Genomic DNA, 25,084 nt, shown 5'->3' on the forward strand with positions numbered 1-25,084 from the left:
TCATCTTAGCTTAATTAAGACATTTCTTCTGATCATGTATTATTAAGAAAGGTGTGATGAATTTTGACTTCAGTAATCTGTAGAAACTTTATTTTCCTGTTTTGTTTGAGCCTGAACTGGATTTGACAGTTTAGAATTTGAAATTTGATGCCGACTTTGATTCAGTTGCATCAGTAACCTTTACCCCAACTTTCACTTTGTTCACTCTTTTATGCTACCAAGGCTTGGTAATCCCTTTGTAGCTGCAGAATTTTTTTCTAAAAAAAAAAATAAAAAAAAATTAAAAACACATAAGATCACTTGCTGTACCAAACCAAAGCTTTCAAGAATACATGGCAGCATGGAAGAAGTGCGGAGATGTGAGCAAGAAGAGATGGATGACAACCCTGGAGGCAGTGGCAGAATGCAGCATGTGCACAGGAGCACAGCAGCAGTAGGGGCAGGCCTGGAGGTGGCCATTAGGCAAATTAGGAACATGCCATCATGTTCCCATCATGAGGGTTCCACAGGGAACCACATGACCCTTTTCCCATTGACTTTGATGAAGAGATTCTGGGGGTAGATAGTTAAATAATTTCAGCTGGGACACCTTCAATACACAGCAAACATTCACACTGGAACGGTCTAATTTTTATTTCTCCTCAGTGTCAAGATGCAATAGCACATTGACTGAAGACTTGTTCTAAAGCTGACTGTGGTACGTAGAGGTGATGGGGTGGAAAATGGTGATGGGCCAGGATCTCCTTTACTACTCAGGGATGTCCAAACACATCTGTGAGGCATGCGCATTGAGTAGCCCCACGCTGTGGTAGCAGAATGGTTTGGGGGCTCTTTGGAACGGAAAAAAGCAAATAGAATGAAAACCATTTGTACTGGGCACAACTATTAGATTTCATTATGGTCTTTCTTTCTGTGGGATGCTGGCTTCCCAAAGGAAAAGAATTGCCAGGAAGGTCCTTTCTGTGTACTTTCCAGGTAGCTGCAATAATTTCTTTCATATGGAGTTGTCATTTCTACAACGCAGTGATTTCTCAGCCAGTTCAAGGATACATTCCAGAGAGTACAGATTTACAAGCCATCCAGAAACACTAGGTAGCCCAAATGAGGCTGCTAGTTCATATAGCTGTCATATATTTAGCTGTTGTAAGAAGTGCTTTCTCTGTTTTCCTCTCCATTTCTAGATATTCTCCAAGGGATTAAATGCAGTTTTAAAAGCACTTATGATCTGTTTGAAGGAGTGGCTATCTTACCCTAGCTGTAGCTGGAAAAGCTCAGACCCTCTGCAGTGATTTTGCTAACGTTCCAGTGACCTGACTGTTCAGAGACAGGGTATTTTTGATAGCAAGCCCTTAATTCTTCATCCTGTAGACCCAGCTGGTCCACAGAGGCTGACATCATTTGACCACAAAATAGAAGATACTAACCCCTTGAGCTTTTGCCAGAGTACAGTTTGATAGCTGAGCACCGCTTATAATTTCTTTTGGAATCAGTGTCCACTATATATGCCATGACTCACCAGTGGCATGCATTCAATGTCACTATGCAATTGGCCAGTAGGTTTTTTTTTTCTATGGATATATTTGCCAAGATGAAAAACCAGAAAAAATTTATACCATTTCCAACGTGTTTCCAACTGCTGAACTATGTTTTCTGAACCACATTGTTGAGTCATGATCTAAATTAATGACTATTCTCCTGGGCAGCTGCTATTCAAACAGCGATTCTTCATTTTCTTTTTCAATGATGATTTGTAAATCATTGAACATCAACATTATAAAATAGGGCTATGCATATGCACAATCTGGGTACAGTATAAAGCAAGTCATGATGGGCAGTTACTTCTTCCTCTTTCCAGGTTTAAAAATCTAGCCTGGAATGATTTTATAGTCTTCTCTGAAATGAAGAATAGTCTTGAGATAAAAAATGTCCATCTTTCAAAATATATGCTGGTGTTGCTGTTGCCAGTTTGACAACTGTGACATGCACATTTCACAGGAAAGTTTTGGGGTTCCCACCCCCGCAGCTCAGTGTTCTGAGAGAGGTGATGATGAATTATTGAACAAGCATTGTTAGCATTCACTGGGAGTAATATAACAGCTTAGCTATAAGTTCTAGTCAGAAGAAAATAATGATATGGAATCAATTTCCACTGGAAAAAAAAAGACAGACAGTTCTGACAAATTTTTTTGAAACTGTGTTGACAGAACCAAAATTTGTAAAAGTTTTCCGCCTAAATGTTTCAGAATGAAACATTTCATCTTTTCCCTTTGAAATAGCTCTTTATTTTGGATTTGTCCTAGTATTTCATGTTATAAAACCTTTAAAATATCATTGGATTAGTTAAAACATTTTCTCTCAGCCTGATACAGATATTTCTTTCCTTTTGACTTTTCTTTCCCAGACAATTTTGAAACACTTAGCGCCATCCTGCCAGATCAGAACAAAATAAACTGAATGTAACCAAGTAATCAGTGCACGTTACGCACTCTCCTCTGGATCCGAGCCACACAAGAGCTGGATCAGTTACGGCTTTCTGCTGCAAAGCTTGGCTCTTCACCTCAGGCTGCAGGGACTCACACGCTCAGCTTTGGATGGTCTCTAGTTAAGAGTTCAGCGTCAAAGCGTTGGCTATCACAACAGTATCTACACTCGCTGGATTCGCTAATCCTATTGCTGTAAAACCCACTGAGTGTGTGGTCTTAGCAAACACAGAGCAAATTCCAAACTCTGTAGCAAAATATCTTGAACAAACACTTTGAAATTATAACACACTGATTAATAAAATGGGAGAGTTTAGATTTTATGAGACTGCTGCGTGGAGAACTGAGATTTTCTGCATAAAACGTTTCCCCTTCTTGATCTGGGAAACAGAGGGAGAACTGAAAGCAGTCAGTTATCTACCATGTAATTATTGATTACATATACCTATTGGTTGAGATGCAAGTTTTCTCCAGCTGAATACAACAATCTTCACCCTACAAGAAACCGAACGCTGGCTGCTAGAGCATGTAATTGAGGTTGTTACAGGTAAACCCTGGAAAGAGTCGAACCTTCACCAGCCAAAACCAGCTACTGCTCACGCTGTTCCGGCATATACTGAGAATCAACCGCTTTCTAATCTGTTCTCAAAAGGTTAAGCCACTCATGTGTTGCTTCATATGGCTTTGGGGTGGAAGAGTGAAGCAGAGGATTGATTTGGCTCAGGATTTGACTCAGAGAGTGGCCATGTCTCTGGCTGCTGTCTTTTTGCATTACTTCCAGATATGCAGATATCTCTGTAGACGTTTGTAAGCTACAGTTTGGCAGGGCAGGCTCAGCTGCAGCACAGCAGCCAGCTGGACTTTGTGTGCCAAAATCTGCCCTCCAAAGGAAGATGACACACATACCTGTATGCCATAGACTTTTCGGTAGTTATTCAGATCTTCATAATTCATAACCATTTTCAATTTATGAAGAAATTATTATGCTCATGGACCCACACATATGACATCCCTCTGGTGCTCGTGGTTATTCACCTGCCTGAAAGATGCTGCAGAAGGTCATGCAATGCTGAGGGCAAGAGCTGGACATGACACCGCCTTCAGGTGCTGTTCCACAGGGGTGTTCTGTAGAAGTAACCGTTACAGGGAAAGACAAAAGAGGAAGATCCTTCAGGTGGTTCAATACCCATCCAGCTTGTCGCACAACCGCAGTAGTGTTAGTACAGTTCCACAGCCTTTTCAAGGGATGTAAATCTATGTAAACCTTGCATAATCCTACTGACCAACCATTTACAATTTTGGGTTTTCATTAAAGCCAGGTGAATCAATTCAATAACAGAAACTTTTGATGTCAGGACATAATCAGATCCAAATGATACACTGCCCTCACTGTATATTTAACTCTGCAATTTACTGTCTTTTCAAGTCACGCTAGATTATCTGTAGAGAGGAAAGTAATAACAGACACAGATATATGGGAGAGACTTTAGAATGTGTATTATTCTCTGGCTGGAAGCTAAAAAAAAGCAGAGAATTCACTTCAGAGAAAATACAGCTTCCTTAAAGCAATGTACTTTATCATCATCACAAGGCAAGGTCCTTACAAGCACCCTTGGTTTTGGAATCTCTTGAACTTACACTTTTCGGTATGAATACCCTGCTCCCACAGAGCTGTTCAAACACAAATATTACACAGGTTACTTGATTAAACTGAAGAATTGACGAAGTCTAACTTTATCTACAGTGTAATAGATTGATAGAATAACTGCTGTATCAGCACCAAAGCCGACTCAAGTTTCCCAGTGTAGGGCAATACATTTCAAAAGTGTCGGAAGAGTAACAGATACTCATGAGTCCTTGGGGATCACCGAATTATTCAGTGTCACCTCCTGTGTAAGGCTGATGCTGCATCACCTCGCTGCTTCTGTACTCAATCCAGTAACTGGGATTTGACTGGAGCATATTTGGTGTCGCACCTTGATTTGAAGCTTTTGAGAGATGGAGAATCTATCCCCCTCTCTTGGCAATTATCTCACTGTCTCTGTTTCTAATTTAAACTTACCTTGATTCAGCTTCCTCTTATAGGGGCGTTTATATGCTTTCTCCAGCAATAATACAAAGTTGGTTTAGTAGCAGCTAGACTCCGTGCTATGTATGAAGTCTGAATCAAGTCTTGTTTTAAGCAGAACAGCTGGATCTCTTTCAGTTTCCCACTGGAAGGCTTTTTTCAATATTTTCATAATTGGTATGGCTCTTTTCCTCTGCACTCTCCAGATTTTATGGGTTTCTCAGCTCTGACATTAAACTAATGAATCTCATGAACGCAGCCTTGCTCTGTCATCACTGCAGAACTGCCACATCCCACAGCAAGCTCACGTTCAGCTCTATTTCTATCAGGACCCTTATATCCATTTCTGAGTCACTGCCTTCCAGTTGTATGGTTCTTAGTGCTCATAAGCTGTGCTTCACTTCTATTGTACCTAGTGATTAATAAAAAGACTAGATATGAAATTGATTACAGTTACCTTTATCTATTATTTCATTCCAAATCAATACAAACTAGCCTGACAATACTACCTGGCATATGACCATGTTGATTAGAATAAAGTTACCCACTTTGATGCAACTGAGGCTGGATTCACTTTGACACACAAAGTTAAATGGTGTCCTCTTGCCTTTCTTATCTCCATCAACAAAAATGAATAGATTTTTGTTAAAAAATATGTCTTACATGCTCCCTTACCCCTATTTGTTGCCTCATGGCTCACCCGCCTTCCATCACACGCTACCTCTCCCATATTCTATTCTCCAAGCTTGCAAGGGTCTTTTATAAAATTTATTTTAAGCTAGCTTTGGGCACAAGAAATGACACAGATAAAACTACTGAACTGTCTCAGCAACAGTCAACGTGTTGATCCTAGTTTGGATGGTTCCAGCTCTAGCACTCAACGTCTGTGCCAAATCCAGTGATAGCACCAACTAATTCCAGCCACCAGAGTACGTCACTGGAGCTGACAAAGGGCTGTGAAGGGCCATATATCTGGCAGGGTATCAGGTAACACCAAGGATATTTTCAAATAATATTTTCTGAAAAAAAAAAAATGCCAAAAAATCCAAATCTCACTTTATACAGGGCACAATATGGTATATTTCCTTTCTTCCTCTACTAGTTGAATCCCATCTCAAGCTTTTCTCAGTATTTGCCTTCTACTGTCAAACAAGCTGGGCCAGGATTATCCAGGCCATCTTGCTTTGCCTTTCTTCTCGTTAACTCTCCTCCACATTCAAAAGTTTCCTTATTGCTCAAAGACTTACTACAAGTGAGCGAGAGAAGGCTACGCATCTCATACAACTCCCTTGCTTATCTGGTGCTACCTAGGCATGTTGAGTTTTATTTTTTAGTTCTCTGTGGTTGCTGTTTATCGTCTTTCATTGTTACGTGGGAGGTTTGGAAGGTACTTCTGCATTCCCATGATGCATGATTACATCATCCTGCTTCTTTCTAAACACAAAAGAGAACTATTGAGTATTTCTGCCTTTCCTGAATCATGAAGACTTTCACCACCTTCTGCTAGCGAGTGAACTATACCATCGTTAGGAACTGTTCTCTTGCTCTTATCCATTAAAATGCCTTACTGTCCTTAGGCTGCAAAGTAGGGGTTTCTTTTGCTCCCTCTGAAGTCTTTCCCCTCTTTACATTTCCACAGTCTCTAATTTACATAATTGCTGCCTCCTTCCTCTTTCTTCTCCTCTTTATTTGATATATTTTTAATAGCTGCCTTTACTTCCCCACTTAATTAGGAGGTGCTGCTAACTGAAGATGTCCTTATTCACAATTATGAAATTGTGGGGTTTAGTCATCTAGTAAACTTTCCTAGAAGAATTTCCAGTCTACATTCACATTTTCCTGTCTGAATCTCACTACTTCTGTCCAAGTTTCTCTTCCTAATCACTTTCATTCATTGTTTTCCTGGTTGCTTGTGAAATAAGCCATTTGTGAGCACCAAATACATGACGAGACAGAGATACAGCAAACAGGATAGAAAGTAAGTCTTGTGTCTTTGCTTGAGCAGGCTAGAAGCAAGATGGAAAGCTCTTGGTTTAATATCCTAACAAGAAGAAAGGTGATTATTTTCAATGTAGCTTCAGAATATGCTGGACTAGGGTTCAGCTCCTCTTCTAATTTAGTCTAATTACTTAGTCTTTAGCAGGAGTTACTAGGCTTGCCCTGGCAGTCTCTTTTCTAGGAATTAACCAGCTCTACTCAGCTTGCAAGTTATTGGAAAACTGTTAAGCACTATTGCCAAAGAAGTGAGAGGCTATTGGGAAAGTTAGGTCAAAAATGTTAAAAGTTCAAAGCAGCACTAAAACACTGAGTACGTACTTACTCGCTCCTGTTCAATCCTTCAGAAGCCTGTGCTGTATTAACAGTAATGATGATGAGATGTGCTGTTAGTGAGCTGTGTTGGACTGGGGAGTCCTGGGGGAAAACACTAAGTCATAGCATTAGCTTGCCAGCCTTTTTGGAGTACCTTGGCGAAGGATGCAAGATGGGTGAAGCGCACCCAAAAAACTAAGAACTGGTGAATGAAGTTGTCTAGTTGATGTTTTTCCTTCCTGTTAAACGCTGCTGTTTGAGAATTGTAGGGAAGCAAAGAGCAAATGTTCCTGATGATACAGAGGTTTACTGGAACTGAAAGGGCTTATGAGATTAGAGTCTTGATTACAATTGAGCGTCGATTTAGCAAAGATGTGCTATGAATATAAACTAAATTCTTGGTAGGCTTTTTGTTTATTTGAGGATAAGTATGATAATATACAAGAGGAGCATCTAACCATGTATAAACACAACTCCTAAAGAGCTTTTCTGTTGCTTTTTTCTTAAATCAGATCAACTGAATAGCTAGAGGGAAGGGGAAAAAAAGAAAAAAGTTTGGGAAAATACTCTTCCTAATAAAGATTATATAAACTTTGCTACAACATTATCACTATTTACTTGATTTTAGTACTGCTATTTGTGAGGAAAGTATAATAGTCATAGCAGAAAACAGGTAAAAATGGCTGATAGCAGGGAAAGCTTAAGAATATAGCAGACAGAACTCAGGGCTTTGGGGTATGCAGAAGCCAGGGGTCTGTCAGAAGGAAAATCACAATTGGTAACTTGAAGAAGAGACTGATTCTTCCCAGGCATGCCTGCAGTTAGACCTTTACTTGAGGCAATATAATTGATGCAAGGGCTGTGTTTTGTGTTTTATATATACAGGGGAAGTAATTCCAGTAGAGGAATAAAACAGTAGATTTTTTTCCCCCACCAAATTGGCCTCCTTGTAGTAGCTTATTTTTTAAGCTTAAAATCTTGGAGAAGAAGAGGTTCAGAAATTTCTCGCTTTACTGGCTTCCTTAGCTGGTAAAAATTAACATAAAGGATTAGTCTCAACTTTCCAGACTAAAATAAAACCCATAGTGTTCTGTCTCCACTGGAGTTCAATTTAGTTATCCTGAAAACACGATGATGAAATAATACTGCAACTATTTCTCAGTTACGGTGAAACCAAGAAAGTTTGATGGGGGGGGGGGGGGGGGGGGGGGGGGGGGAAGAAGATTTAACTGGGGCAGAGAATAGAACCAGCTACTAAATATTTTACTACAGAAAAAGATCTGGAATATACACAATTTGATGCAGCATATTTGGTTTTCTGTGCTATTGGCAGTTATTTTTTTAAAATTAGGTCATTTCTTTTTCTTTGAAACATTAGTAAGCAGCATATGTGGAAATTACACACTGCAGCTTGAAAGCAATGTGCTTTCTAATGGTAGTATTTCACATCCTACGTACATTGTTTTTCAACATACAACAGAAGTGTTGTATTTGTCAAATTGGAGTGGCTGTATTTAGTCTTATGTTTACTTAGTTGAATGCTAAATTAGAGCCATCATGTTGTCATCATTCTTTAAAACACTGTTGCTTGGCTTTTTTTATGTTCTTTCTCTGTTGCTTTACACATTCCTTCAAATCATGGGAAAATTTACTTTGAACATATGCTTTTTTTTTTTTCTGGAAAAGGGTCTCTTCTACTTCAGAAACGGTTCTTCTATACCAAAAAAAAACCCAGAACAGGTACTGCAGAGGACTATACAACATTTGTTCTCTACCTAGACAAATATAGATTTATCCTTACTTGGCCTTTGACATCCATCTTTAAAACATACCTTTGAGACCTCTAAGAAGAACAAAAATCTCTGTGATGGTGGTCAAACATTGCAATAGGTTGCTCAGAGAGGTTTTGGATACTCTATCCATTGCTCACAATCATATCACTGAAGTGTTAAATCTCAGGTATCTTCACAATTGGCCTAGCTTTGAGCAGAGGGTTGGACCAGATGACCTCCAAAGGTCCTTTCCAACTTAAATTATTCTCTCAACATATGAAAATAAGCAAATTAACATGTTGAAGTATTCTCTTTTCCCCTTTTAAAGAGAGACATTTTTAATGGTCTCCTATTTAACATAGACACCCTGGTGCAAATGTTTTGCCAGGACCATTGGGTTTGCTTCTCCAATAGTGTCTGAAAGATGACAATTTGCTTCAGTACCAGGAACAACAGCATATCACCTCTTGATTTGAGTCCCACTGGCAAATGTGAAGCAGCACACTCTTGTGCTAGGATCCAGCACTCTGGATCCACTGGTATTGATGTCTGGAGTGACTGCGAAGCTTGGCAAAGTCAGGACTAACAGCAGCAGTGCAATGAGAGCTCATGTGGAAGGCAGTGCTGATGGGCACCGACGCTGAAAGCTGCTGCTTTGAGTGGAGGATTGTTCTTCCATATGACTGGCCACAGAGGCATCTTCCCCTTGACAGAAATGATGTTCTTCAGTACATGAAATAATTATGAGATGAATATAAATTGAAAGTGCACTTCCTCTTGACCTACTTCCCAGGCAGGGAAGCACAGCTTGATGCCCTCCTGTTTGGAAAGGTAAAATTACGTCTCCACATTCCCTACGCTCTGCAAAAGTCTCTATTGTTTGGTACCGGCTAATTATCATACCTACTATGCAGTCTCCTTTAATGATTTCCTTCCATCTCTTGTCAACACCCAGGCTGACTAACCAAACTGGTTTCTTTGGAGAGAATTGTACAAGTTTACCCCATCAATAAATACACCTCTTTTTTTTTCGTGCTGTGAAGGTAAACATTCAGAATGATAGCACAAGCTGCTTTTGGGAAAGTGGCTGATAATTCTGAGGTGCTCCAGGACTGCGCGCATCTGAATTCTGTCCCATTAACTGAATAGACCTTTCTCACAAGACTGCAGCACGCATCTTTTTACTTCACCACAAAATCAATCACATGTTCCATTAACGCCCATGGAGTCTGGCTGGAGCCCCAGGCCTTCGTGTATAAGTCCCACAGCAGCTCAAGGCTTAAAACAGGACAGCAATGACACTTCTGTAACAAACTCCTTGCATGAAGAACGTAAGCTCCACAACTAGTGCCTTTGGTAGCTGGACCTTCCTTTCACTTCAGAGAGGTCTGTGGCTCTCATTCTGGTGTCTGTAAGAAAATACAGGGTATGTCCTAGCACAGCTCTTGCTGGCATTTCAAAGCCACCAACTGTGCTGGCAATCTGAGAACTGCTGAGAGGCTTTGTTGGGTTTGGTCTTTGGATTGACGAGCGATGATTATTGTAGGCAGTTTCCTCCTCCTGTGAAGTCACTCCACAGTTCTTCCATCAAAAGGAACTCTTTGAGAAGGGAGAAGCTGCTGGGATTTTCTGACCCGGATAGGCTTCCCACAAAAAAAGAAAAAGAAAATGAAAAATATGTTTGCTGATACAGTCAGTTAATGATTTTCTAGGTAACTGTTATAACTGATGTTTTGCTGTAGTAGGGTATTACTGTGTCCAGGCTGCGAGAGCAAGCACCAAAGATATAAAGGAGAAAAGAAAGCTCAGCACTACGGCAGACAGCAGGCTGTGGAGATTCCTAAATTAGCACTGAGTCAAGTCAGTAAGTCTGTGCAGCCCCACACAGCATCATCCAGCTGTACCAAGTTGTACTGGAAGCAGTAGAGAGCAGGGTGTTGCTAAATGATTGCTCAGTTAATCCATAACCTGAATAAACCACCCAGAGATAAGCGAGAGGAGATGGTGCGTAAATTGCCAGAACAAAATCTCGATTCCAGCTTCACAGGCAGAAGTCTGTAGGTCGCAGTGAAGAAAGTTTATGCCAGGGAGGAATCTGATCACAGGTTGTGTTTTTCCCCCCCATGTATACGACACCAAAGACAATACCTTTTCCTGCAAACTTCACCCAGGACGAATTGTGAATCAGCGCACATGACTCACCTGCCAAACCCTCAAGTGCGTCAGTGATAAGAGAATACAAACACAAAAGTGCAGGTGCCATATCAGTAGCTGGAGTGGAGCTGACAGCACAGCCAGAGACAACGACCATTCCCGAATTTCCTCCTGGCCATGGCTTGCATTTTTCATCTCACTTTTCACATGAAGATACGATGCACCTGAGTGATGCAACCTCTATGACAGATCTGGATCTCCACCTGAGTTCTCTTGGCTTGTCAATGATGCTAATTCCATTCAGTTTGAGCATCTATAGTTAATGCTATCATCTTAGACATCACTGACTAAACTTCCCATAACTACCAGGTGTGTCCAGTGATCAAGTTACAGTTCTAAGGTTTGTTTAATCTCATGGGATTTTGGGGTTTTGGTTGGTTTTCATTTTTTTTTTCAGGGTCTGATGTAACACTCTTCCCCCAGATGACAGTTCTGTTGTCAGCAAGGATACCCAACAGAGGTACTCCTTGACGAGATTAATTAACAGGAAACTTTCAAAAGCATACTTATGGTTGTCAAAGCAAGCAGAGCTTCCATTGAATTGGGCTCTGATTTTCTTAATTTATTTCTGCAGCCTAATTAAATGCATCTTTCTAAATTAATTAATTACACTGGAGAAGATTGCCTCAAAGGCACATAAACTCAGTCTGACTTGCAGAAGTGCTGAAAGCGTGCCAAATCCACCAAAGCCAGAAGGAGCTATTGCTCAGTACCCCCGGACAGAAACCCAGACCCCAGCACTGCCCACTGAATGCCTGCTCCCATGTCCCACGGGAGAGCAGTGGAAGCTCTTTTCCCTACAGCTCTCAACAGAAACGCAGCTGGCCACCACGTCGGGTACATGTCAAACAGGTCCCTGGCTGAAGCTGGTGGCAGTCAAAAGGCCATTCCACAGCCCTTTGCTTAAACGTTGCTTTGGCTTCCCTGAGGCAAAGCCCTTCCTGTGACGTTTTAGATATATCAGCGTAATGAAGCGCAGAGCTTATTTCCATCCACCTCCTTCAAGTGACTAGAAAGGCCTCAGCCAGTATAATTTTCAGAGGGCAGTAATTTGCTGCACTGTTGCCCGGAACGACTGCCTAAGCAAAGTATTGTGGCTGAGAAGTTCACACTGGTTATATTAGAAGTTCCAGCCCTCTTAGGCTCATTAAAAGGGACAGCACTTAGCTTAATTATTATGAGAGACTACTATTAATTTTGAAGCGGAGGATTTATAAATTAGTTATTGGTTCCATAAGCCTAAGAGAGAATGCTGGACTGGATGGGTAACAGCAAGAAGACCTGATGTGCCCTACTGCTGTGAAGGGAGACAAACCCATACAGGACACCTTGTGTCCACTAGCTAGGCAGGAATTGGCAACCTAATTTTCCTCCCCACATCTGCCTGCTGTTTGCAGACCCCCTCTTACAAGCACAACTTCAGCCACGTGAGCTTTCTTGGTAGCCCGTGAATGCTTACTAACTCACTTCATCTAGAAAGCCCTCAACACTTTTAGAAGCACCAAATGCCATCCTCCGGCATGCGTACACAGTCTGTTTTTGAGACACTGTTCCCTAAACTTTGTTGTCTATGTCTTGGGGTAGAAAGTGATGGTGTGTGTTCCTTCTCCTGCCAGATCTGAGACTGGTGTACCTTCCCTAGATACAGATATACAGGAACACTCCCTCCAAGGCATGATCGCTCTAAATCATTGTTTTAAAAACTGAAACAAGAGCACAAAGTCTATGCTTGCTTGCGTTCTGTGTACTATTAGTAAGTGGAGTTGCATGGGATCTAGGTCAAGGCCAGTTCTATTTCCAAAATGCTATCTAATCTGACCTTTAGTATTGCTTATACACAAACCTGAACAGCCGCAGCAACAGCTGTATGAGGAACTGAGCCCAGAACAGAATACTTCTCCAAGCACTACTGCAGCGTCCTTCCTGTGCTGCAAGGAAGGGAAATTTAAGACGTCAGGAGTCTACTATTGACATTCAGGATATGTAGTGTTAAAGCAGGAGAGATGGTTTTAGCTGAAGAGAAATTTTATTGGTAAAATGTGTGTCAGGTGGCTGGCATTCAATTTTCAAAAGAATACAATCTAGGGCTGCAGCAACCATGAAATATATATATATATATCAAATTTAATAAGAGCCAGTTTTACATGCATGACCAATTTCTGAAGTAGCTCTTTTTACAGAGCTGCCCCTGAGCTTTGTTGTAAACATTACTCGCTATGATCTTCCAGTCACAACTTAGTCCAGGGTCTTTGTGTATTATTTTAACACAGCATAAAAGCACAGAATTAACTCTAAAATATATGATTAATAGAGGGAAAAGGAGGGAGACAGCACTCTACAGTCGCTGCATATTTCCTTCACTGTGGATTCCTACAGCACTGTATCTTAAATACGTTATATCAGGCATCTTCAAAGCCCCCAAAATTACGCTTTCTGAGCTCTTTACCCTTAAGACTTCAATCATTACTTTGCAGCTAGTCAGAGAAGTTTCCAAATTATACAATGCATTTTTGCAATACTTCGTAACCTAAGACTCTATCTAGGCAGCATATAACCCCTTTTAGTCATCATTATCTCTAAATTCACCATCCACTGGAAAAAAAAAATTCTAGCATATTAGCAGCGGCATAGGAGAACCGATTGCACTGCAAAAATTATTGCTACCAACATAAGGACAGACAACCCTTTGCATTTACAACTGCGCATGGCCTGCTGGTTCTCTCATCTCATTTGGCTGTTTCGCCTGTCACCCTCCTCCCAGTAAATCCTGAGAGCAGATCCTAGATTTTAGGAGGACGTACTGATATAGATGTTACGGATGGGTGCTGTAACTTGGGACTGGAGACTTCAAAGCCGAGCTTCTGAACTCGGCAAGACATGAAGGTGGAGGCAGCTGTGAAGCCACAGCTGGAGTGGCCTCCAGAGGGAGACAACACCCTGCAGCCCCCCAACATAGAGGGCCACAAGGCATGGAGGTCAACAGCCCTCCTCACTGCATCCACTCCTCCCTCGGTCTCAGAGGCCAACACAAAGCAAGCAACTGGCAAATAAAGAGTCAAAGCAGGATAGGTCCCTTTGCTTTCTGAATTCCTGTGTGCCTCATTCTCCTCATTTTAATGGACTTCTCCCAAAACATATGATTTTTGTCTTCATCTCTCCAGCATCCCCCAGCTGAAATACAAGTTGCTGATTTTCTCACATAGTTCCTCTGTTATGCCAGTGACCTGGTGATCTCAGTTTAACTGCTTCATCCAGTTTGCCAAGAGGAACAGGCATGTTACGTACGATCATAAAAAAATTCTGATCCTGGCAGTTCAGTTCTGCCACTTTGATCTTATAAACCATCTTAATGAAGATGCTTTCAGAGCCACACTGTTGGAATACAATTTAACATTATTAACTTCAGCTGAGATGGCCAGAGATAAGTGTGTTCATTGTTTAACTTTCATTGAACTCTGAAAATTGAACAGAGAAGTCCCAGTACCATTTTTCAGAAATGGCAGATATTACTGGCCACCACCTATTGAATTTCTAACCTCTGCCCAACAGTAATTCACAATTTATGTGTAATATTACCGATATACCAGTGGCCATTTTTATAGCACACTATATCACTGCCCTGAATTTAGTATGGCTAGCTGTTACAGCACCATCAAGCTGTGCTGAAGGATGGAAAGGAAAAGGAAAAACAACCTCATCCTATGAATCTTCTGTCAACATAGCAAGCTATGAACCCAAACAGCATGATGACCCCACCCTTGAAATTCCTCCAGGAAGACAAGGGAAAGCCAAACTTAACATTTCTAATTACCAAGGAAAACCTTCCACTCTATAACTAGCTTAAACCTCCTCCCTGAGCTTTACTGTACATCCTACAGCAGGGCCTTGGCCCAGCTTTCAACTAAATCATTAATAGGAACGATAGAGTCAAAGTTTCCCAACTCAGATACCTCAAGCTGTTAAACCTACATCAAACAACATGACACTAGATATGCTGATTTCAGATTTTCCTCCTGTACCCCAGGTTTTGTGAGGATGTTGTGTGGGATCTTTCTTTTGTCCCTAATGCAGGAAGGGCTCCCGTGGTGACCCAGTTAGCTGTGTCCCTGGGCACCAGTGCTCTCTAGTGACAACACCTTGTCCTCTGCAAGAGCTGATCCTCTGCAGGGGCTTAATTACAGAGCTTGGACCCTCTGCGTGACATTGTTTGAGATCTCATTGGGTCTGTGTGGTTTGGAAAAACCTGCACCACGAAAAAACCCAAAAACACACCAATATTTTGCTGCCTCCAGCTCCTTCATTCTCTCCCACTGTCAGGATCAGCCTGCTGAAGCAGCTGCCTCCAGGGACTTGCATGGGACATGAGAATATCCCACAGAGCCTGGCACTGCTGCCTTTCTGCAGGGGAACTCCCCACGTGGGCTGGTACGTGAGCGCGGGTGGGAGAGCTGGGTCTTGCACAGGGCTGGTTGCTTCCAGAATAAAATGCCACAAACACTAATTGCAGAAGATGGCATAACTGCTTAACTGGGTTCCTTCCAGTTTACTGTATAGAGACTGTAAGTTGCATATTCCAGTAAAAAGGGCATGGCTGGGACACACTTCCCCACTTGGGGATGGTGTGGGAGGTCGGCTGCCTATTTGCCCTGTGCCAGCTGTTGTTCCCCTGGCCATCAGAAGGTTGTAGAAGAGGAGGACGAGCACCTGGAGCACACAGCATAGGGCTATGCAGGTGAAAGAGGGCAAGTAACTCAGCAAGCATCAGGGAGAAGGCTCTTTGGAGGCCTTTAAGGAGACAAGCAGGTCTATACACACCAAATAGTCCATGGAAATCGCTGGGAGAGAAACCAAGGCTGAAGGAATAGACTCAACATGCAAAGACACTTTGTATTAAAAGTTAGTGTCCCACCCAACAATTTATCTAATTAAAGAATTACCCATTTTTTTAAGCTTAGACTGTTTTTATCACTAGTTCTACAAACTAGATGCTTTTTTTTTTTGTGCCTTTTGATGCAAGTCAACTCCACCTCAAGGTTCGACTGCTTCAGCTTTGTCACATATGGCAAAAAAAAAAAAAACAAACAGGTTCTGGCACAAAACTCAGCCTGACCCCATCTGGATTTTCCTGTTGGTTCAGATTCAAGTAACTTCAGCTAACAGCAACAAGACTGCAGAGAAGCCTGAGCATTTCCTTTGCAACATTGCCCCCAAAACTATGTCTGTGTCCCCCCAGAAGACACTAGATGTGCCAATGAAAGAGAAAAACTGGAGAGGCAGAGCCAGAGGGTGGGATTATGTGGTTCCAGCAGTGGGCAAAGACTCAGCAAGCTGCAGTCTGAAGGAAGGGATGTAATGCTGGATCTGTCAGAAAACTAGATCAAGTTCTGGGTTGCTTCTGTTGCAGGCTGCCAGTGTGCTCCTAAGCAAGTTTATCTGTGCCTGTCATAACACGACACCCACGTGTGATGAAGTGTCCGGGTGCCACTTGAATCAGAAAATACTAGCACCCCCTCCTTGTGGGACATATCCCCTGCTGCTGCAACTGAGGTAACTCCTTCCTGACTTCAACCACAGCAACAATTTTCTCCAGAAGATGAGAGGAGCAAAGAGCTACTGCGGTAAACAGCCCACCTGCTCACAGGCTTCAGAGGGGGCACAAGCCCCTCTTAGCTGCTTAGAGGGGAATACCTCTAGGCCTTGCTAAGGTGTTTCACTCAGTGTTTTCCACTGCTTTAAAACTCTGAACCTGTAAATATTTCCCAGCAGAGTGGCAGACCATTTCCAACATACCACTTCCACATTAAAGGCTGTCTTGCATATATGAGCTCACTTTTCTTAGTTGCCTTTTGAGGATGCCTAAGAAGCAGGTATCTCCAACGGTCCATAGGATACAGGCTGAGAACAGCTGCCTTCCCTAGTGGGAATTTCTTTCAAGTACTTCCTTGCTTCAGTCTCGCTTCATACTGTCTCTTTTTGAAGATATATGTGCCTAAACTGCTCAAATGCCTTGCCACACAAAGGAGAAATTAAGTTTAAGCCAGTGAATCCACACTCAGTTAAGAAGTCTGAATAAACACTTTGAAGGGTTGATGTAGCAAGTACAGGAATCAGAAAAGCCCTGTATTGGGTATTTTATATTTTTTTATATATTTATAGATTTTTTAATATATATAATTTTATATAATTAGCTATGCTCATATCTTGTCCTGAAAAAACAGAACGCTTCTGGTTGCTCGTAGCCATCCGTAAGTGCTGTCAGGTATGTGAAGCTTTGTAGTGAAAGCAAGAGACTCAAAGGTAGGACACTGCTCTCATTCTGCACTCTGCCATCCTTCACTGATCTGTGATCATGCCTTTTGGTTCCTCTGCTGGTTCACTTCTTAAAACATGGGTAATAGTTACAGGTGTCAATGCTCTGCACAAGCTAACAATCAATCCTATTAATATTCAGTTAAACTCTGAGGAACCTTCTACCTTTTTCTCTCTAATAGAGTTTGAATAAGAGGCTCCGAGACCAGAGGTCCGTTGTGCTAGTTACTGTACACACACACACAAAAAAAGACTTTTTTTGTGCTTTCAATGAGTTGAAATAGTTTTATCCCCATTTTTACCAAGAATCCGAGACAGAAATCACACAACAGCTTAGAGCCAAGCTCAGATCTCCCCACGTCCTAGAAATGCTGTTACCCACACAGTCCTATTCTTCTCCATTTTAGCCACAGCAGTAGTGAAAACCCTCTAAAGCACAGCTAAACGACTTGCCGTAATCAATCCAAGAACAGGAGTGACAGCCTCAGCCAGACAGTAAGCAAACCACAAGCAGAAATGCTCAAGTATTCACCCCACACCAAGCAATACTAAACCCACAGCAAACCAACATGACGGTCCTTCAGCCAGGCTCGGAGGGACACCGTAGATGCCCTCAGAGGTGCTCGCAGGCGCGTTGCTGAGAACACAGCCGCGCTCCTTTCAAGCGTGGCACCTCGGGTCCTCTCCACGTGTCCCACCGCCCCAGCCCTGGCAAGGCAGTAGCATCCTTCCTTGGCACAGCAGGCTCCCAAGCAAGAGGCAGCCCTGCAAGCCAGAGCTTAATGGAAGGGCGTTAACGCTAATTCAATCTGAACAGCCATAGCCACGCATCACTTTGCATTTCTCATGTTCAAATGCAGCAGCCATTTGTTAGAGCACTCCTAATGTGTTTAAAATCTTTCCAGTGACAGCTGATGTTGTTTCTAAGCGTGACATCCCCAAGCAGCCTCGCACAGACCTGAGATGCTGCTCCACAGACTTTCCTGCCCTGAAGTCCATTGCTAACTACAAGTACCTGACCCTGTAACCCCAGTTATTACCTCCTTAGTTTCTGTATTCAATACCTAGTTTGGCCAGCCTTGAAAAAAAAGATACAAACAATCGGGATTAAGGGTTTACAAAAGTTTAGATCAGCAACAATACCTTTTTTTTTTTACCTCTCCCGATGACATGAGGCCAGACACTCCGCTGCAAACTGACACAGCTCCGTGTGCCAATTCTGAACAAAAAAATCAGCAGATTCAGCCTTTTTAGACCCAGAGATTGGCTCGATTTCCTGGCAGTTTTGGAAGAAAGAGAATACTACACACCCAGGTGAGTGTATGCACCCTTCAATCAGCAGGGTCTGTTGGGAGATGCCATTGAGCACTGCAATAGGAGACAGACACTGACCCGCAGGACAAAGACATCGTGAGCATTAGCACACATGAAGCTCAAAAACAAATGCTTTGTGGATTACAAGCCTTATAAATAATAGAGGCTCCCAAACCCCTGAGTTTCACTCTTTATGGATGTGATTTCATCAGCTCTGCTTCTGTTGAAACCCTCAGTCGTGTTCTCCCCCTTTCCACACGGGCTCTCACAGCTGCGTTGCTGTGGAGAGCCCCGAGCCCTCAGACGGTGACCAGGGGCACGCAGATGTCAAAATCTGCAGATGAACCTGAACTCCAGTGCCTTAGAGGGAGGTTTACCTGGCAAACACCACAAGATGTAAAGTCCCCTGGGAATAAGAAAATCACCTACCCAATTTCATCAGCTCCAGCGGCTTACCTGCATTATGAATTCAGTCCTCGTGTATTACAGACACGACACAGCCACATACCACACTTCTGCAGTAGATCTTGGCCACCTCTCTCCCTAGGCAACACCTGTGTGAGCATTCTCGTTATTTTACAGATGGGGAAACTAAGACCCAGAGAGAGCAAGGAGGATACCGGAACCCACTCGGCAAATGACAAACGAACCTTGGGCTTCCTCACATGGAAAGCAACATCAAACCAGGGCTGGGATGGTTCTGTAGACCACTCTGCGAACAGAGCACAGGGGACCATTCCTGTATACTTGTCCCATTCTAAGATGTTTCCCCCCCCTCGCCCTACACATCTGCTACAAGCCAGTCAGAGGGGAATCCAGCCTTTAGTCTCATCCAGTACAGCTGTTACCATGTTCTGCAAGTTTTAGAAATCAACCTGACCCTCAGCATTGGATGCAAACACCCTTAGACTTGGTAGAAGTGAGATTTAGGACCTTGCTTTTGGAATGTTTTGTATTAAAATGATTTATGTGGACATATTTTCTGTTTGTATCTAGCAGCAGCCTGCGATCAGGCCCAGCTTTTCTTAATATTTTGGGCCATAAGCCATCCAGTTTGGGGATTTATTCATCTTAACATGTTTAGCTTTGTAAGCACAATGCAGTAGTTACTGTTGTGCCTCCCGGCTGCTCTTCCATTTTTTATAAACTCATTTTCTCTGCTAACCTACTTTTAATTTTTTCTTGTAAAGCTGTTTTTAGTCTTCCCTTGCTTCCCCCCCGCAAAAAAAAAAGCCCCCTAGGATAAACCGCTCTGGGTGCTAAACGCTAGTGACTTGAATAGGCTCCAGCTTCCATATCCTGGCTTTGGAAATAATTGTTCCCACTAATCCTTTTGAGTGCACTCCCAATTCCATACATTCAAAGAGCTGTCCCCACCACCACACAAACACACCCAATCACTTCTGCTCCACAACCAGAGATCGTGCATCAGCACATGGTAACCGCTGGTGCCAAGTGGCTCTTGAGCTCTCAAACCCACTGACTGCTTCTGACCTACGGATGGAGGCTCCTCCACCAGTGTCACTGCCCTTCCTGCCCTGTCCTCATCCCATCTACCTGGAAAAGAAGAATTATCTTCTATTCCAGCTCAGCCCTGCAGCCTGCCAGTCGATTCCTGGATCCCTCCAATTCAGTATCATAAATACACTTAACGAGGGAGTTTAAAATAGATTTGGTAAGACAGTTATTTGAGCGATACATAATTTATGTTGCCCTGTAGCACAGCAAGCCATGAGTGGCGTTTAAGAGTGAAGGGATTCAGGAAACTCGCCACGCAGCAGCACAGAGTGCCAAGGGGGGAAAGGGTGGGGAGAAAAAAAAAAAACCCAAGGAAGGGGTTGCATGAAGGAAGAGAAGAGCTCAATAGCAGGAAAAAGCACGAAAAAGGAAGACGGGTGAAAGGCACAATGCGAGAAAAGAACGGAGAAGGAGAAAATAGAAGAAGAGAATGAAAGGAGAGAGGAGGAGCTGAACCAAAGATGCAGATGGGGGCAGAGAGGTTCTGCAGGATGAACAAGAGACAAGAAGAAGCATGGAGAGGGAGAAATGGAGAACAGAGCACGCAGGCTTGATGCAACGAGCAGGTCTCTGCAGGCTGAGTGCGGCAGCCAGCCGGGAAGCAGAAGCCGGCTGCCGAGTCGGCCAGACAGCCAGGGTGAGGAGAGGTGCCCCAGCTCTCGTGGGGCTCTTACCTCGTGACTCACCTCCCCTCCTCTGCTCCCCCTGCCAGCTACAGCCAGGGGATGGCCTGGCTTCCCCACCCACTTCCAACCCTTCAGCTCTGCGTGGCGTTAGGTTCTGCTGTCCCTGTCCCGTATGGCCCCGCTTCAGGGAGCTGCAGCCAGGCTGCAAGGCCGGCCTTTGAGCTGGGTGAACGAGAGGGGCTCTGCTGGCGGTCTCATCCAACCGTGCTTTCATCCCCGTGTCAATAATAGTGCCCTACTTAGGCACCGCTTAGCTCAAGGATGAGGGTCCCAAGGGCTGCACCACGGTGATGTTTCTGCCCGTGAGAGCTCGTCGGGGGTTTTTTTGGGTGCGAGGTGAGACACGGGAGACGGATAAAGCAAATGGAGAGTGGGAGTTCGGTGACATTGGAGAACACAAACAGTGCTTAGCAAGCACACAGGATCTGTACCCGCTACTTGCCTAGGCTTCCACTGCTGAAGTGCTGGCCCTTAGCCCCTGGAACTTTTTGGTTGGAGAGCTCTTGTCCAAACAGCCAGTGTCAGCAAGCCCTCTGCTACCCTGAGCAGTGACCTCTCACAGAACTCGAGGAACACATCAGAGAAAAACCTCCCTCAGGACCAGTCCCACACCAGGGGAGAGCTTGAGATACCAGGAAAGCACCCCCGATTCGTTTTCTGGGATTTATCCAATATGAATTGAAGGCAACACAACCGTTTGGCTCTGAACAGGACCCCCAGCGAGCAGACCAGATGGCCATATTAAAAGGAAAAAAAAAAAACCCTAAGCACCACTGGACTAACCGAGAGCCTCCACAGAGACTGAAGTGGGGGACTGGCCCTGAGCACTCAGTTTCTCTTTTGCCTGCACCATCCATGATGAGGTTTACTCTTTTGTTTGTGGAAGGCAGCCAAGATGGTTGCTGTTGTGCCAAACTGGAGGAAAAAAGCCTTTGCCTCGCAGAGTTCTCTATAGAGCTGGTACTGACCGGCGCGTTTCCCTGCACGTCCCTTCTCCTGCAGACACGTGGCTGCGCGCAAAGCTGCTCGCAGCTCGGCCCGCTGCGTGGGCAGGCGTCGGGTACGCGCTGCTGCCGGTGCCCAGGCACGGTGCGTACGCCAGAAATAGCAAAATTGGCTCCCTTCGTCCCGAGTGGTCGGGAGCTGCAGCGAGTGAGCTCTGGAAAAGCAGAGCAACTAATAACTGTGCGCTTCGAAGTGTTGACTGAAAGCAGGGCCGTTAATCTCTCCGCTTTGTGACTGCGGAAAGGGAACTGCGCTCCTCTCCTACCTCGCAAGATGATGACTCTGTGCTCTTGAACCTTCATAGAATCACAGAATGGTCGGGGTTGGAAGGGACCTCTGTGGGTCACCCAGTCCAACCCCCCTGCCAAAGCAGGGTCACCCAGAGCAGGCTGCACAGGACCTTGTCCAGGCAAGGCTGGAATATCTCCAGAGAAGGAGACTCCACAGCCTCCCTGGGCAGCCTGGGCCAGGGCTCCGTCACCCTCAGAGGGAAGAAGTTCTTCCTCATGTTCAGCTGGAGCTTCCTGTGCCTCAGTTTGTGCCCATTGCCCCTTGTCCTGTCACTGGGCACCACTGAAAAGAGTCTGGCCCCATCCTCCTGACCCCCACCCTGCAGATATTTATAGGCATTTATTAGGTCCCCTCTCAGCCTTCTCTTCTCCAGGCTGAACAAGCCCAGCTCCCTCAGCCTCTCCTCCTAGGAGAGATGCTCCAGTCCCCTCATCATCCTCGTAGCCCTCCGCTGGACTCTCTCCAGTAGCTCCTTCATCAACTGATGTTTACAAAGTACTTCTAAAGCTGCCAACTGGCAAATACCATGGAAAAATACCCCGGATTTTCCCTGGTGCCCAACGCTGTGCATGCGTGCGGGTGGCTGCTTATCAGCTGGGATCCCTGTGGCAGGCGTCTCTGCACCTACCCCTCTGAGTGCACGGCCTGCCTTCACGTCTCTGTTTGCTTTGGCAGCCCCCAGCATTTCCCTCGGAATGAATGGCCAGCGATACGGTTCCTCCTCCAACATCCCCCTCTGCCATCGCGCTCCCATGAAGAGAATTATCATTCCCATACTTGTAAGCCTCACGCTGTCCCACTGTCTCTTGCAGGCTCTTCTCCCTTGGGGACAGGGTCACTAAACCCACAAAACACACATATTTGCAATTAGATCTGCTCTATAATTTTTTTTTTCCCTGGCCTGAGAAGTACAACAAGCAAAACTGTGGGTTTTGTAGAAATCGTCCAAGTGGCTTTAAGGAAGCTCTGTGCTCCCCTCAGCCCAAACTCTGCAAGCTTTGGGAAGGAATATTTAGATGAACCTCCTCCAAAAGTTTTCAGAAGAAAGCAGCTATTCCTTGTAAAAATAAATGCCTAATAACAAGCAAAGGATTTCTTTTGAAAGCTAATTTCAGTGGAAATTTTTCAGGTAGCTTCAGCCAGCTGTGGAGCTCAGCATGCCCTCTGGTGCCAGAGCCCAGCTACACAGCCCCGGGAGCCTGCCAGCTCCCTGCAGCAAAGCCAGGGATCAACTCCAAATAGAAAAAAGAAAAATCCCACACTAGTGGTGATATTCACAGAATCACAGAATAGTAGGGGTTGGAAGGGACCTCTGTGGGTCACCCAGTCCAACCCCCCTGCCCAAGCAGGGTCACCTACAGCAGGCTGCACAGGACCTTGTCCAGGCAGGTCTTGAATATCTCCAGAGAAGGAGACTCCACAGCCTCCCTGGGCAGCCTGGGCCAGGGCTCCGTCACCCTCAGAGGGAAGAAGTTCTTCCTCCTGTTCAGCTGGAGCTTCCTCTGCTTCAGTTTGTGCCCATTGCTCCTTGTCCTGTCGCTGGGCACCACCGAAAAGAGTCTGGCCCCATCCTCCTGACACCCACCCTGCAGATATTTAGAGGCATTTCTACGGTCCCCTCTCAGCCTTCTCTTCTCCAGGCTGAACAAGCCCAGCTCCCTCAGCCTCTCCTCATAGGAGAGATGTTGCAGTCCCCTCATCATCCTCGTAGCCCTCCGCTGGACTCTCTCCAGTAGCTCCTCATCTTTCTTGAACTGGGGAGCCCAGAACTGGACAGAGTACTCCAGATGAGGCCTCACTAGGGCACTCTTCTTTCTGTAAGAATTCCTAAATTCTTTCTTGAACTAAAAATAACATCCAAGAGGTAATTATTTGTGAGCGCACTTCTAGTAAGGCTAAAACCTCCGACTCACAAAACGTAGCTGGGTGCCGCGCTCAGCCCCTGTAGCGATCTACATCGCCACGCCACGTTTACACACGAGGAAGCAGAAAGGGGACTCGCCTGAGGTGAGTCTGAAGCCGGCAGCGCCTTCGCAAGGAAAGAGGTTTTCTCATATGGAAAGCCAGAACACCTGGAAATGGGACACGGGAGCCAAGCTCCAGCCCCAGTTCGGCCAGCACTGTTGCATGACCGGGCTGTGCTTTTTCAAGTCCTAATTTCCCTACTCTTAAAAAACGGTCAATAATGATACATCCCCATCTTGGGGGAGTGCTGCATGCTGGTAGGTGCTGGTTTCCAGCAGACATGGTGGCTCTTCAACAACTCTTGCAAGGTGATCTTGGTGTCTGACTGCCAGGTCCAGGCTTCCTCTCTTTGACGCAATACAGAGAAGAAAAGGCAGAAATCCCTGCTCTGAGAAGGGGAACAATTTCAAAGTGACTAGAAAGGCACTAGCTCTAGCCTGATGACAGTCACTGAGGAGCCTTCAGGTATGTCCCGTGACTTAGGGCTCTGGTTGCCTGCAGGGAATCATTTCACCTCCCCAGTGATCCCAGGTAACCCCCCCCCAGCTGTCCCTGCTGCCAGGAAATCTGAGCTGCTTGAGAATCAGCTCCTGAGCAGGAGCAGCTTACAGGACTGAACTTTAAGACAAAGCAAAAGCAGGAATGGTCCCATTTTTGAAGAGCTGTGCATGCATCGTGGAAGCTCAGAAAAAGACTCACAGCCATGCATTCATACCCTACAGATGCAGGGGTTAGCTGGTGATGGCTATGGCATCCCAAGGCAAGCTATCCTCCTCCGTTAATTGAGATGCCAGGTTTCTGAAGACTCCTGTTTTGTGCAAGCCTCTTGTTATTTGAGACTCCAGGCTTGCCTTCATAGCTGCTGGACTACACAGAATACTCTGTAACGGCCAAATCCATAGAGGGGCTGGATTTCTCCAGCTTTAGCCGGCATCATGACGACTCCAGCATCCTGGTTGATTGTTCACCTGCCTGAGGGAGAGCTTGGTGCCCAGCTTTCATCATTCAGTCACCTTTTGGCCACCTTTGGGGATCTACCAAGCCTAGGCTGGCAGAACTTTGAAACAGGATTCACGGTTTTTCATTGCTCAGTGCAAAGGTTTCCCAGATGCAGTGACTCTGCATTGGGGATCGGTGGCAATCCCTGCCTTG

At 44.6% G+C, this 25,084-nt stretch overlaps 1 protein-coding gene across 2 annotated transcripts in view; it reads left to right on the forward strand.

Moving 5' to 3' along the window:
* The window catches only part of NINJ2 (ninjurin 2), a 49,474-nt gene that overhangs the window by 18,390 nt on the left and 6,000 nt on the right, over positions 1-25,084 (forward strand). Inside the window, exon 2 of one of the 2 annotated variants that reach the window (XM_075428611.1) lies at positions 18,329-18,467. The exons of the other annotated variant lie outside the window; for it this stretch is intronic. The gene's annotated coding sequence lies outside the window, so the exon portion shown is untranslated. The remainder of the gene's footprint in view (positions 1-18,328; positions 18,468-25,084) is intronic. 2 annotated transcript variants of the gene reach the window in all.

The sequence above is a fragment of the Opisthocomus hoazin genome, chromosome 8, assembly GCF_030867145.1.
Source record: "Opisthocomus hoazin isolate bOpiHoa1 chromosome 8, bOpiHoa1.hap1, whole genome shotgun sequence".
Lineage (NCBI taxonomy): Eukaryota > Metazoa > Chordata > Aves > Opisthocomiformes > Opisthocomidae > Opisthocomus > Opisthocomus hoazin.